Below are 14,027 nucleotides of genomic sequence, written 5' to 3'. Positions count from 1 at the left end.
AAGCATGTATATATTCTTGCAAAGGAGAAAGTAGAACCCACGTATGTGAGGAAAGTTTGGTGACACAGACACTAAACAGGGACCAAACCCTCTGCCCCATCGCAAATACCTGGGGATGAAAAAGGGAGAAAATTTACAGGCTGTTGTATTTCGTAATTGTGATTTCTTTGGAATGCCTATTTGTCGTTGTAAAACAGAAAAACAAACCATAGTATATTGTTGAGAAGTATAAAGACTCACTCCCTTTTGCACACAGAGAAAAGTCCATTGCACTGAGAGGAATCATGTCCAGCCGTCGTCCACCTGCTCGGGTCTGAAAGTCATGTGTGTTGTTCCATCAAGTCTCTCTTGCTGCCATTGCACTTTGCACAGATTTTACAGGAGTGTTCAGTAAACTAATGATGCCAATCCAGTGTCAATGAACAAAGCCCTCTGTGCTCTGATTCTATCCTGTACTTGACAAATAAAAGCTCTTTCAGGATATGGATTCCGTATCACCTACTACACACTCTGGTCAAATTAAATTTTCAATTTGTAATATTCAATTTCATACCTGTAATTCTTTCTGTCATTTCACATTGCTTTAATAAGAAATGAAGTCCTCTCGTCACTTAAATTCCTTAGGGCACTTTGGTTTTCTAAAAGCTTGTGTCCTACCCCACATGCCCCTCCACCCATCAAATTTAAACCTTGACATACTAATTAATTTGGATAGCAGTCTATGAGCTCTGCAAAGGATAGATGCCAAGGAACTGGAGTTATGGGTAAATTCATGTTTATTTTCTATACTGGAACAAATGAGTAGGATGGGAGAGGGGATCAGAAATTAGTAAATCAAAAGGAAAAATGCCAAAGATAATTTACCAAGAGAAGGGAAATTAATGAAATTCAGTTACAGAGCAAAAGACTTTGTTTCTCAAAAAAAAACCTCTATTAAGTTATGTGAAAAGGGCAAGCATAGTAAGTGGACTAACTAAAAAAAAAAGTTCCTAGTGTAGCAAATAAACAGAAAAAAGTCACCAAAATGCTCACTTTTGGTCACAGCTTAAAAATGTATTTCAGAGGCAGAATCAACAATGTACAGCAGCATGGAAAATCCCAGGTTTGAGTTCTAGCTCTAAAGGTAAGGCAAGAAACTTGAGGTCTACACTGTATCTATAAACTCATTTTTCACAGATTATGGACTTTTGATTTTCTAGGTGAAACTAGAATTTGTCACAGTTTGAATAAGTACTACCATCATTATAGGATATACAGAAAGCACAGAATAATATAAAGGGGAAAAAAGGGAATCCGATGTACTACAGCTTAAGAAAAATTATATTTTTGGTGTATTTCCTGATTATCAAAGATAAAATATTTTGCATTAACCTAAAATGAAGACCCTAACACACTGTGATTTCTTCCCACTCCTCTGGAAGTATGTCCAATTAAAAATATCAGAATAATGCTACATATTTTATGTACATATACGATGGTTATTTCCTGTACTAGTAACTATGCCTGATGGTTGCATATAATTTCTGTTTATATTTACTTACAATGTAACCACCTCTACGGTGAAGTTTTGTTTTTGCTATTACAAGAAGTGCAATTACTAGTTTCACCAAACAAGAATCACTATGAGAAATTTCTAACTCTTGCTGAATATTTCTAAGTTTGCTCTTGTCCCAAAATATAAATCTATTTACACAAAACGGTAGTAATATGAGAGTGCCTGTCTAAATTCTTGCTAACATTTGAGCATTAAGATTTCTTGTTTATTTTTCCAAAGTGGCATCTCACTATTTGCCTTTCAATCTTCCAAATGAACACTAAAATATTATCTGGAAAAGTGCCTCTAAAAAATTCAGCTGGGAAACACTGCCATCTTATAACGCTTAATCTTATCACCTACAAACATAGTATGTCTCTCCAATTAATGTTCCATATTTCTTAAAGTTTATAGATTTGTTCGTGTTTTCTTGTGGTACCTGTGGCCTCTAACCACTTTATTGCAAGACTTCTCAAGGTTTTTTATATGCAAAATACATAGTATGTCCCAAACAACCCTCTAATTTCTTTTAACCAGAAATTTTCTACGGTTTCGTAGCATAAGAATCACTATTTTAAGATTATGAATCTGAGTACAATTTTGTTTTCTGTAAGGTTTATGGATCTCTTTTCTAATTTTCTAAAAAGTTTTCATTTCTACTTTCATTCAATAGAGTTATGTGCTAAGTTCCCAGGTTTGTTTGCATCAGCATCAACACATACATGCACAAAATATTATCCTTTTGTTCTTTAAAACACCACTAATGACATACATGGTGTGACCACCAGCAACAGGAAAACATTTTCAAAACAATGAGATTATCGTGTATATTGGACTTTTGTCAATGATGCTCGTAAATGCTGTCTCCCCGCCCGCCCCCCCGAGATGGTAAGGCTAACCACTCTTGAGCTAAACGAATAACATACAAACATAATGTATAAACACCCAAACTCTAGACTTAAAATCAGTGAAAAGAGAAATACAATGTGAAAAGATGACAAAATTTAGAATGCTTTCAGGCCTGCTATTTGAATATTATAGAAACCATTATGATGCATATCTGGCCTGATGGTATAAAGATTTATGCTTATATCCATGACTGGGTCAAATCTTTTCAAAACACCAGAGCCACCTATTCATTGTATTAGGAAACAAGGTGATTTCCTCCTTCACATACTCTGCTGATGTGCTGTTCTCTTCTGCAAAAGAGCGTCAGGGTATGTCAGGGGCAATCTTGACTATTAGCAAATTTACAGCTCACAATTCAAACATCATTTAAGAATGTGTAAATTTAAAAAAGCAAGAACAAAAATCTTAACGATTCATTTTTATCTAAGCCAGACTTTTACCCTTTCAATTGTCTAAATAAATTCTAGACATGGTAGTAGTCTACTGAATAAATAAAACCAATTGATAATCCCACTCCAGAGAGGAGCTCTGGACGTACGTAAAATCAAGAGATCGCAGAGGAGATGCCTTTATGGAGAAGAAGAAACATTTTCATGACAGAGGAGCAAAGGTAAGTACACCGAATGGGCTAGGAATGAGCACGGATTTGTTGAAAGGCAACATCTGAAAAGGCTGTGAACTGCTTTCCAAGCAAAGCTTAGTCCACAAAATGTCTTGTGACTCTGTTGGTTTCCATTCCTTCTTGAAATGTGGAAGAAAAGACATAAGAAAAACACATAGAGCCATAAGGACAGAGTAGACGATGGTATGTAGAAGGAAAAGTTGCTACTTCTAAGGATTTAGAGAAAAATCAAGGCAATTAAAAATCTCTCCAATGAAGTCAATCTCACCTGGACAAACTTCCTTAACATTTGTCCTAGCAACTCTCCCAGACCCTCCTTATGCCAGGCTTCAGGGCACGGAATACCCTCTTGCTTCCTGCTTTCAAAAAGGGTGCTGCTTCCCCTTAGTCATGTTTATAAAAATGGCGGCATTCTGAATGTTAATTATTGTTATGACACACAAGATAATTTAACTTGCTTCGCTAATTTATTCTTCCTCGTAATCACATAGCGTGATTGGAAAATCTTCCAGAGTCTAACAACAGTTCCACAGGTGAGAGGGCAGGAGGGGGGAGCTTTCCTTACAGGATCTCACTAGAAATCTGGGGCCGGGTGTTCAACCGGCAGTCACTTGAACGAACCACGCCAGGCATCAGAGATGGTCTCAGGCACCCACAACCTTCAAGAACTGGATTCACGAGGAAGGCAAAGCCCCACAGATGGTCAGAGCCACCCTGCAAAGAGTATCAAAGACTGAACTTGAATGAATCCAGGAATGATACCAACACAGTGCCATTTTCAACGCCCTACTCCAGGAGCCATTTACACAGAGTTCAGAGACTCCTCAGAGAACAAGCCAAAAATACCACTGGTGGGTGATGGGCTCCGCTCGAGTTACTCGCTTTGCACAAGTATTTTCGTGCTTGCCACATTATTACATACTCCATAAATAGTTACTGAAATAAGCGAGTGAATGGCTGCAGGGGCACATGCAAAGCTACGGAATGCTAATAGGCAATAAGGAGTCAACACACAGAACATACTGGGTACTCTGCTAACCACTTTTTTATCTCTTTTCCTCCTCTCTCATTTTCTTTTTCATTGTACCCAAAGCCTTCCTACATATCTTTATGTAAAGTTATTTTTTAAAAATGTTCTGACAGATCACCTCAAACATATTCATATGTAGAGAGAATGCTCCATATAACTATCTTCCGGCTTCAATAATGGTGTAAAGATTTATACTCTGTATTATTAGTTTTCCTATATTATTCTGCCTGGAATCTCAGATATCACATCATCTGTCAATATTTACAGGGCTCATTTTTTAAACTTCAATGTTATAATTCCTTCAATTTATTAATTCCTTACTATCAAATATTCAGGCAATGTACCTTTCCCTCAATTGTATTATAATTTTTATAGTTTGTATACATTGGTGTCCAAAAGAGGTCCAGACAATAGGATTAGTTAATGTATCTCTTAAATTAAACCTATAGAGATTTCTCCCTCCGTATCTATTACAAGCACTTTTTGTTGTTGATGAAGGCGAGTCATTTGCCCTGTAGAGTTGTACAGTCTAGTTTTTTTTGTGTTTTATCTCCATGGCATTGTTAAATTCATTCTGTTCCCGTGTCCCCTGCACTTCCTGCTAAGGTAGTTCAGAGAAAGAGACCACATGAGATTCAGTTTGAAATGCTGGCAAGAATGCATCGCTGGCTGTGTCCTTCCATCAGGAGATCTATATATAAATAAAATCTGGGTTTGTCTCTGTGTGTGATGTTGGCAGCCATTAATGCTCAGCACCTGGAACTATTAACTCACTGAGGGATGCCAGGTAATGAATCCTAACTTTCTGAATCCTTCCTCATGTGTTAGCTGAACTATTTCTCTAAAGAGAACCTCTCTCATCAACTAGGTTATTCATCTGAGGTTCAATCTGTAAAGGAAAACAAGTTAAATATTTCATTCTTTCCCTTCATTTGCCAATTTTCAAAATAATGAGTTGATTTCCTAATATCATCAGAGAAAGTAGCCAAGAAGGACTGTATTTTTAACTGTGAAATTTCTCTGAGGGGAACATTCCCCACATCTTTGTCAGAAATCCCAAAGTTTCCATTATCTAGAGTCTAAGTATGTTTGGGGGTTGGGGTAAGTGAAGATGTAACCCATTTTAGAACCACTCCATCGTTCTCACGAAGGTGTCTTCAGCAAGCTGACCTTTGATCTTAATCTGAACATCCCCAAGTAAGAAAGTTTCAACAGATAAAAATGTCTGCACCTTTAAGACTATTAAAACTACTTGTTATAACTTACACCTTCCACTTGAAGTCATGAAGGTTTGATTTTGGGGCTGGATGCAGATGCTTGCCACCTGGTTTTAGAACCCAGGAGGGCCAAGGAGAACGGGTAATCACTTAAGTAGTTTCCAACAAGAGATTTCTCCCTTTACAAACACTCCCCCCAAACTGACATGAACGGAGCATGAGCTGTAAGGAGCCATAAAGAGATGCGATGGGCTTGAAAAGCAAGGAAACCTGGGCACGGTCATTCACGCCTGTAGTCCCAGCACGTTGGGAGGCTGACGTAGGAGGACTGCTTGAGGACAAGAGTTCAAGACCAACCTGGGCAACATAGCAAGACCCTGTTCTCTACAAAAAATTAAAAAAATAAAAATTAGCCATGCATGGTGGTGCATGCCTATAGTCCCAGCTACTCCATAGGAGGTAGGAGGATCACTTGAGCCAAGGAATTTGAGGCTGCAGTGAGCTATAATCACACCGCTGCACTCCAGCTTCTGCAACAGAGAGAGTGTCCATCTTTAAAAAATAATAAACATAAAAGCAACGAAATGCCAGGCAAGGAACATGTTCTACTATAATATGTATATCATATGGATTGTAATTTGTTTCCTAGAGACAAAGTGATCACTTAAGCTATGAAAACTACTATCATCCATTTCTGCACAGGCATTCCCATCCTCGGGAAGTGGCAGGAACTATGGGCCTATGTGGTGTGTAAACAGATGTTCTTGTCAACAGCGAACTGGTTCACAGAGGTTCCATTCCACTGAGAGCAACGGCTTTGCAAAGTACTGCCTCGTAAGAGCAAGGCAGATGACTGTCTCACCTAGAGTGTATTAAAAAAATGATAAACGATTGCAATGAAGGAAGAAGTTTTTTCTATACTCTCCCTACATTCCACCTTCAAACAGACACACTGGTCTCTACTCCAGTGGAAAGAAGAGGTGTCCTAGAAATTATATTAAGCTCTGATGTGATAAATCCATCTACTTACAAAATTAATGCGAAGTGTTTCAGGCTGTCAACTGACATCCTCTCCACTCTCCAAAAGCTGAGACTGCTCAGTAGCGGCAGTACATCCGACATCCTATTTGCCACATGAAGGACTCAGGAAATTCAAGGAAAATATTACGAATTTTACCACTTAATGATTCATACTTTGGGCAACCAAAGATTCCCTCTACACACAAACACAGGAAATCTCAGACTATCTCTTCCCCCATGAGTATGCAAATTTTCTAAATTTGTATGGTTTTATTTATGAGAGAATTCAAGTCTTTGAATTATGAAATATACACACAGACTGGGGGTGTGCTTTAGGGATCTATTCCTTGAGTTCAAGAGGATCTGAGGCTGGGCACAGTAGCTCACGCCTACCATCTCGGCACTTTGGGAGCCCAAGGCAGGATAATCACTTGACGCCAGAAGTTTGAGATCAGCCTGGGCAACAGAGCAAGACCACGTCCCTACAAAAAAAAAAAAAAAAACTAAAAACTTAGCTGGCTTGGTGGCATGGGCCTGTAGTCCTAGCTACCCAGGAGGCTGAGGCGGGAGGAGTGCTTGAGCCTGGGAGTTTGAGGCTGCAGTGAGCTATGATCTTACCACTGTACTCCAGACTGGGTGACTGAGCAAGACCATGTCTCTTAAAAAAAAAACCTATCTCTGATTACATCTGCAACCTGTGTGCCAAGCACAAGAGGGTGAGTGTCTGTGTATCCTCCAGAAACTCACACACAGAGAGAAGCTAAGTAGAGAGATTTGAAAAACTGGATTCTAACACTAGCATACTTAATTTCCTGAATAAAGTGCTTAACCACATTATACTTTCATGTCTCCATTTATAAAGGAGACACAATTTCCTTTGTTTATTTCACAGGGGCATTTTTAATAACAAAAAAAAATTCTCTGAAATGTTCACAGAAAGAGAAACTTGAATAAATTGTCTTAAATCCTGCCCAATTAATCCAATTTTAAAAAGAGGGGCTGGGCATGGTGGCTCACACTTATAACCCCAGCGCTTTGGGCAGCCAAACAGGAGGATCCCTTAAGACCAGGAGTTCGAGGCTGGGGAGAGCTATAACCGCACCACCACATTCCCCTCTGGGTGGTATGGCCAGACTGTCTCTTAATAAAAATCCTAAAAAACTCACTACTGTTGTTCTCATTGGAACTAAGGTCCAGCATGCAAAAAGGAGAGAGGGAGAGAAGAGGGAGAGAGGGAGGGAGGCGGCTAAACTTCTAAAACCAAGAAACTTCCATCACTGGTGGCCACAAACACTATTTCTTATCAATTCCTTAATGAAAAATAAAACCCTCCTTGTCATTCTCCTGTCCTTCCCCTTTCTCCCACCCACTATCACCTTCACTCCCATCTCTTGGCTCCTCGTCCACCTTTTTGTCCCCAATTTCACCCTCCCCCCTCTGCAGTTATAACATCACTCCCACTGTCACCCACAGACTGACCTGGAGGGGATGCACTAATATCTCTAAACAAGCTCCCACATAGAAAAATGGAAACTGAGGCCTGAAGTGACAAAGAACAGGCTCGGGGTCAGGTGGCCAATTATTTGCAAAGCTGGGTCCTCACCTAGACCTCTGGGCGCCCCCCCCCACGTACAGTGCTCTCTGCACTGCCCCACACGACCTTGCCCCGGGACTATTCACTACTCTTGTCCAAGAAATACATTTAACAAACCATCAGACGCACCTTACTGTCCTCTCACCATATAAAGGGACTTCAAGTCACAACTAGAAAAATAAGATAAAAATGACCGTGGCAACCGGATTAGAATCCTGTATCTCGGAGACACTTCAAAAGTTCAGCTTTCTTCACCATTAACCCATCTCATTGAGGGAACAAAACAATGCGTCTCCCCCAGACATTCACTGCAGTGTTCAAAGTCACTGGAGGAATATCTTCCATGAGTCAAATCTAAATCCCTCCTAATGTAAGAAATAGCCCCTCGTTCACAATGATGACACTGAAGCACAATCGCAATGCCAGGTTCTCCAGCTCTGGTTGACAAGGCACTAAAGCAAGTCCCTAAGTACAAATGAGCGTAACTGATTTAGAGCAGACAAGGTGCTTTGTAAGAGCACATTGCTCAGTTTCTCTACAGCCTTACCTTTGGCAGGTTAAAAAAAAAATCTTAGCCCCTTTAACTTTATCAATATTGTAATTATTGTATTTCTGGTTTTTGTCTAAGCCACCATCAAACTGCCCATGTCGCTTTTTGAAAGCTAGACTCTAGAACCAACAACAATAAGTGAAGCATTTAATGTAAGAGAAACTCCATCAACGAAAATACTTAGAAAGGCTGTTTAAGTCCCAGGCAATCCATGAAACCTGCATGCAAAACAAGTTTTCAAGACAACCGTACTTTTCTCCTGAACTAGTAACTTGTAAACTGAAGGAGTAAGTAGAAACTAAAACGAAAACATCAAATGAGTCTTGTTAAAACATTTTCAAGCACAAACCCAAATACAGTTTACTGGATGCCATTTAATTTGGCAGCTCTAATCATGTAATTAAATGAGAAGGGGGAACAAGGGCAATATACGTAACCTAAACTTTTGTACCCCCGTAGTATGCTGAAATAAAAAAAGACATCTTAAAAAAAAAAAGTATGAGAAGGTTGGCCTAAGAGGTAAAAAAAAAAACACACAACAGAAATGTCCAAACTAAATACCTCAAATATTGACAGAACAAAGTCAGGAGGAAGCAAGGTGAGGGAATTAGGGAAAATGCAAACAGAAATTCCATTTCCTACAAAGTAAAGAAAGATAATTAAATAAAAATCTTGACAAGCTAGGCAAGTATGTCCAAGAAAAAAAAAAATAGTAATTGCGTGCTCTGGGTATAAAGTCTTACAAATAATGCTGCTGCTAAATTGAAAACATCAGGGAGTGAAGTACTAGTTCAAAACATTATGAAAATTGAGATTTCCAAACTGAATTTGAAAAGAAAACAGGTACAAGAGGTCAGCTATCACAGGCAAGGAGGAATCTTCTACTATTTGGCTGGCTGTTTTAAATTAATATCCTGGAACATTAGCGGGTTAAAGAGTCCTATAAAAACCACGCCGGGGGAGAAGCAAATGGGGTAGAAACAACAGTGTTTACACCTTGGTAATACAAAGGTATTATTAGAAGGATTTACAAGGTGCTAACATGACACATATCAATGTCAAAAAGGCTCGCTTTAATAAATGATGAGAAAAGGCATTAGGCATGGAAGTAAAGCCAGAAGACTTGAAATAACTCCATTTATGAACACACTAGATTATTTTAAACCACGTAAGCCACTCCAAGATCCATGAAAGATCATGTTTTATTATTCCCTGCACGGCAGTACTCCCATTAGCATCAAATCAATAAGGGCAGTTAAGTGGAAAACCTAAGAGTTCCAAGAATATAAAATACTTGTCCTTTCTGGGATACTGTTACGTGTGTTGAAAGAATCTGAAGATATTTCTTGACCCAAAGAGATCCCAGGCTTTAACTTCAATATGAAAGAAATGCAAGTGCACTTCATTTCCTATTAGAAAAGCATTGTAAGATAACAGTTGAAAAAAGCCCAACAGATGAGTAATAATGGGTCAGTATTAATTATTATCTTCCAAGACAGCACTCACACTGGCATGAAACTCATCAAATCTCTGCTGATGTCTTCAACACTGACCTGGCCTCCTTTTGGGATAGTACTTCCTGCCATCCCCAATCTATACCTTAGACAGGTCATTTCTGCTTCTAATAGTATCATAGATTATGGACTCAATGTTTGGGTTCTCCCAAAGTTCTTATGTTGAAGCTCTAATCCCTAGACTGGCTATACTTGGCCAAGGGGCTTCTGAGCAAGTAATCCAGGTTAAATGAGGTCATAAGGGAGGGGCTTGATTCAATAGGATTAGCGTCTTTATAAGGAGACACACAAGAGAGCTTGCTCACTCCCTTCCGTTCTGTGTGCACAGAGGAGAAAAGCCACGTGAGGACTTAGCAAGAAGGCGCCATATCTCCAAGCCAGGAAGAGAGTCCTCACCAGAAATCCAATGGGCCAGAATCTTGTCTTCGGCTTCTGAAAGCCTGCAGAACTTTGAGAAAATAAATTTCTGGTTTTTAAGCCACCCAGTCTGTGGTGTTTGTGTCTCAGCCTGAGCTCTACCACTGTTTAATGGCGACTGCCCAAACAACAGGACTGAGAGTTTCAATTTGTTTCTTACACTTCCTAATGCAATGCTCTCAGAGACTGGCTGTTTCAGAAATGCTTTTTGGAACATAATAATGGTTTTAGAAAAAAAAAAAAAACCCAATGACTATAATAACCATCATTTTCTATAAGCACTGATGGTGTTATAAGCCAAGACATCATTTTTACAAGCAACGAATTTTTCTCCTTATCTAAAAAGTTGACTGGAGAATGTTCACCCTTTGTTTACTCACTACTGAAAACTGTCAACAGCAATTCAAGCAATGTATTTAAGGTTGGTGCAAAAGTAATTGCGGTTTTAGCACTGTTGAAATTTGCCTTTTGATGTTGGAAACAATTGTTAAATAAATGTGGTTATGTTATACATCATTTTAATGTGCATTTTTCACTTTATGTTTTTTGCTAATGACATCACTTGCTGTTTATCTTATATTTATTTTACACTATGGAAATGTTAGACAAAAAGCAAATTCAAGTGATTTTCTTATTCGAGTTCAGCGGAGACAACTGCCAACATCAGCAACACAGTTGGCCCAGGAACTGCTAACGAACTTACAGTGTGGTGGTGGTTCAAGAAGTTTTGCGAAGGAGACAAGAGCCTTGAAGATGAGGAGCACAGTGGCCGGCCATGGCCATCCGAAGTTGACAACCACCAACTGAGAGCAATCATCAAAGCTGATCCTCTTACAACTCCATGAGAAGTTGCTGAAGAACTCAACAGCGACCATTCTACGGTAGTTCGGCATTTGAAGCAAATTGGAAAGGTGAAAAAGCTCAATAAGTGGGTGCCTCATGAGGGGATCGAAATTTTTTTAAAAATCATCATTTTGAAGTGTCCTCATCCTGTACACAACAATGATGAACCATTTCTCAATCAGATTGTGACATGTGACGAAAAGTGGATTTTATATGACAACTGGCGAGGACCAGCTCAGTGGCTGGACTGAGAGGTTCCAAAGCACTTCCCAAAGCCAGACTTGCACCAGAAAAAGCTCACAGTCAGTGTTTGGTGGTCTGCTGCCGGGCTGATCCACTGCGGCTTTCTGAATCCCAGGCAAACCACCACATCTGACAAGTCTGCTCAGCAAACAGATGAGATGCACTGAAAACTGTAACACCTGCAGCAGGCACTGGTCAACAGAAAGAGCCCGATTCTTCTCCAAGACGATACCCCACCGTATGTCACACAACCAACACTTCAAAAGTTGAACGAATTGGGCTACAAAGTTTTGCCTCATCCACCATATTCACCTGGCCTCTTGCCAACCAGCTAGTTCTTCAAGCATCTCAACAACTTTTTGCAGGGAAAATGCTTCTACAACCAGCAGGATGCAGCAAATGCTTTCCCAGAGTTCGTTGAACCCCAAAGCATGGATTTTTACACTACAGGAATACACAAACTTATTCCTTGTTGGCAAAAATGTGTTGATTGTAATCATTCCTATTTTGATTACTAAAAATGTGTGTGAACCTAGTTATTCATGGTCCCAAACTGCAATTACTTTTGCACCAACCTAATAATTCCTTTTTAAGAAATATAAACACCACATAAAATGTCTTCTGTAATGCTAGTTTTTGTGCACGTGTGCTAAAAATACTACAAAGAACTTCTATTGCAATTTTTATATAAGATACTTCAGTTTCTTGACTTATTAAAATACATACTCATACAAGAAGGGACATGTAAAAAAACAGGAAAGATGAAAGTACTTTAAAGACACAGGGGAGGCTGAAGACGTGAGTTTAGATGGATATACTCTGGGAGAAATTCTGAATTACCTCCCTGAAAATGGGTCCTATTAATCACTTAAGGTAGAAGCCTTTTTCTGAAAGCGGCCCGACATCTCAATGAGCAAAATAAAGAAAAAGAGCCCCTACAGTTTATTGGTGTGTGCGTCATGGTAGCACTTTGTGGTTTTAACACAAATGGAAACTATTACATGCTGCTTTTAAAGACCAAATGACTAAAATAAAAACTCCCAGGTACAGGAAAGGCAAGATACTGTCAGTCGTATCTGCTTAGGAGAGGCATGTATTTCTAAACCAACATCATCTCTTTTCAATAAAAATTGTAAAGGGACTTACAACGTGACCAACAACGGGAAATATGAAAACCAGGTTAAAAATCAGGATTTGGTTTTTGTGGAGTCTAATTTATTTCAAGAAATTTAGATTATCAAATACAACTCCCATTTGAGTTAACAGACTCAAAGGAAAAGTAATATAAACTAGTCCTTGAATGTTTAAGTCCAAAGACTAGTATTTAAGACCCAGTTCTATCACAAGGTTTGAGACCTTGGCCCAGTTACATAACCTATCTCTGTTTCCTCAAAATAATACGTCATATAAGGCTTAGGAAGGATTAGGCAAAATAGTGCATATATAGCATCACACTCAGACCCTAGCATACATGAGACATTAATATAAGCATTAAAAGCATCAGAAGTAGGAAGGAATAGCTGAAGCACATTGCTTTAAATTAATATTCAATAAGACTGAATTTTTAAAAATCATGGCTTTCTTTGTCCCACCAAAAAATAAAAGCTAACAACAAAAAATAAATAACAGGACAGTTAAGGTCAAGATTTTCAACTTGCTCTTCAGCTATTATTTTCTTCCCCTACTTTTTTTTTTGGATTAAGTATTTCAAGGGCCCCAAATCAAGGTAGAACAGAAGGAAGCAAGAGAAAATAGGAAACAGGTGCTGGAAAAGACAGTATCAGAACACTGCGGCGGCATTTCCTCGTAATTTTAATAAAGATCTCCAAGTAACATTCAACAGGTAAATTCTGAATACAGCTGACACTAGTTTGAGATAGTATTTCACACATCCTATACACTGAATACTCTAAAATAGTTCAGAGAGAAACTGCGGGGAAGATGGAGAGAGAACACCTCATAGTTTATTCTGTGTGTCACTGTTTTACATACATGAGTTTAAGTGATTGGGTACCAACTAAAAAAAGACAAACCGTTAGTTCTCCAGGAAGTAGTAAAAGATAATATCCATGAAATCAGAGCAGGGCCCTTCTGCTACGGTCTAGTTATGCAGTTTTCAGATTCCTTCTCCTGGATCACTCATGATCCGTCTTCGTTTCCTGGACCCACAAATAACGGTCCTGCCAAGAACCATCCACCACCACATGTGAAAAGATGCCAGAGCACTAGGCTAGCGGGTACACAATTCAACAACCCTTCCTCATGATTAACCTCGGGGAGCCTTAACAAGTTATGTAGGCTTTTTGTTTCAACAGGACTTTGCATTTTTAGAATATTTTTAGGCACAAAAAACAGATACACTTTTGGAAGAGAAGAAAATTTCAAATCTGTATTACGAACAAATGTGAATACTAGGGAGGTGTGTATCTAAATAGATAAATAGGTCTGAAAAGAATGAGATAAAAATAGCAAATACATTTGAAATCAGAGTGATTCTAGCCACTCTTGAATGTCTGGCAGATGTCTGGATCAAA

At 38.9% G+C, this 14,027-nt stretch overlaps 1 protein-coding gene across 9 annotated transcripts in view; it reads right to left on the bottom strand.

The window, feature by feature from the left end:
- Positions 1-14,027, bottom strand: part of SMYD3 (SET and MYND domain containing 3) — a 358,877-nt gene that overhangs the window by 212,825 nt on the left and 132,025 nt on the right. The window contains exon 1 of one of the 9 annotated variants that reach the window (XM_045537189.1): positions 241-261. The exons of the other annotated variants lie outside the window; for them this stretch is intronic. The gene's annotated coding sequence lies outside the window, so the exon portion shown is untranslated. Of the gene's footprint in view, positions 1-240; positions 262-14,027 lie in introns of those variants that run through there. 9 annotated transcript variants of the gene reach the window in all.

This window comes from Lemur catta, chromosome 25 (genome assembly GCF_020740605.2).
Source record: "Lemur catta isolate mLemCat1 chromosome 25, mLemCat1.pri, whole genome shotgun sequence".
NCBI classification, from domain to species: Eukaryota; Metazoa; Chordata; class Mammalia; order Primates; family Lemuridae; genus Lemur; species Lemur catta.
Note: the sequence above shows the minus strand (reverse complement) of the source record. Positions and strands in the feature narration are given on the sequence as shown.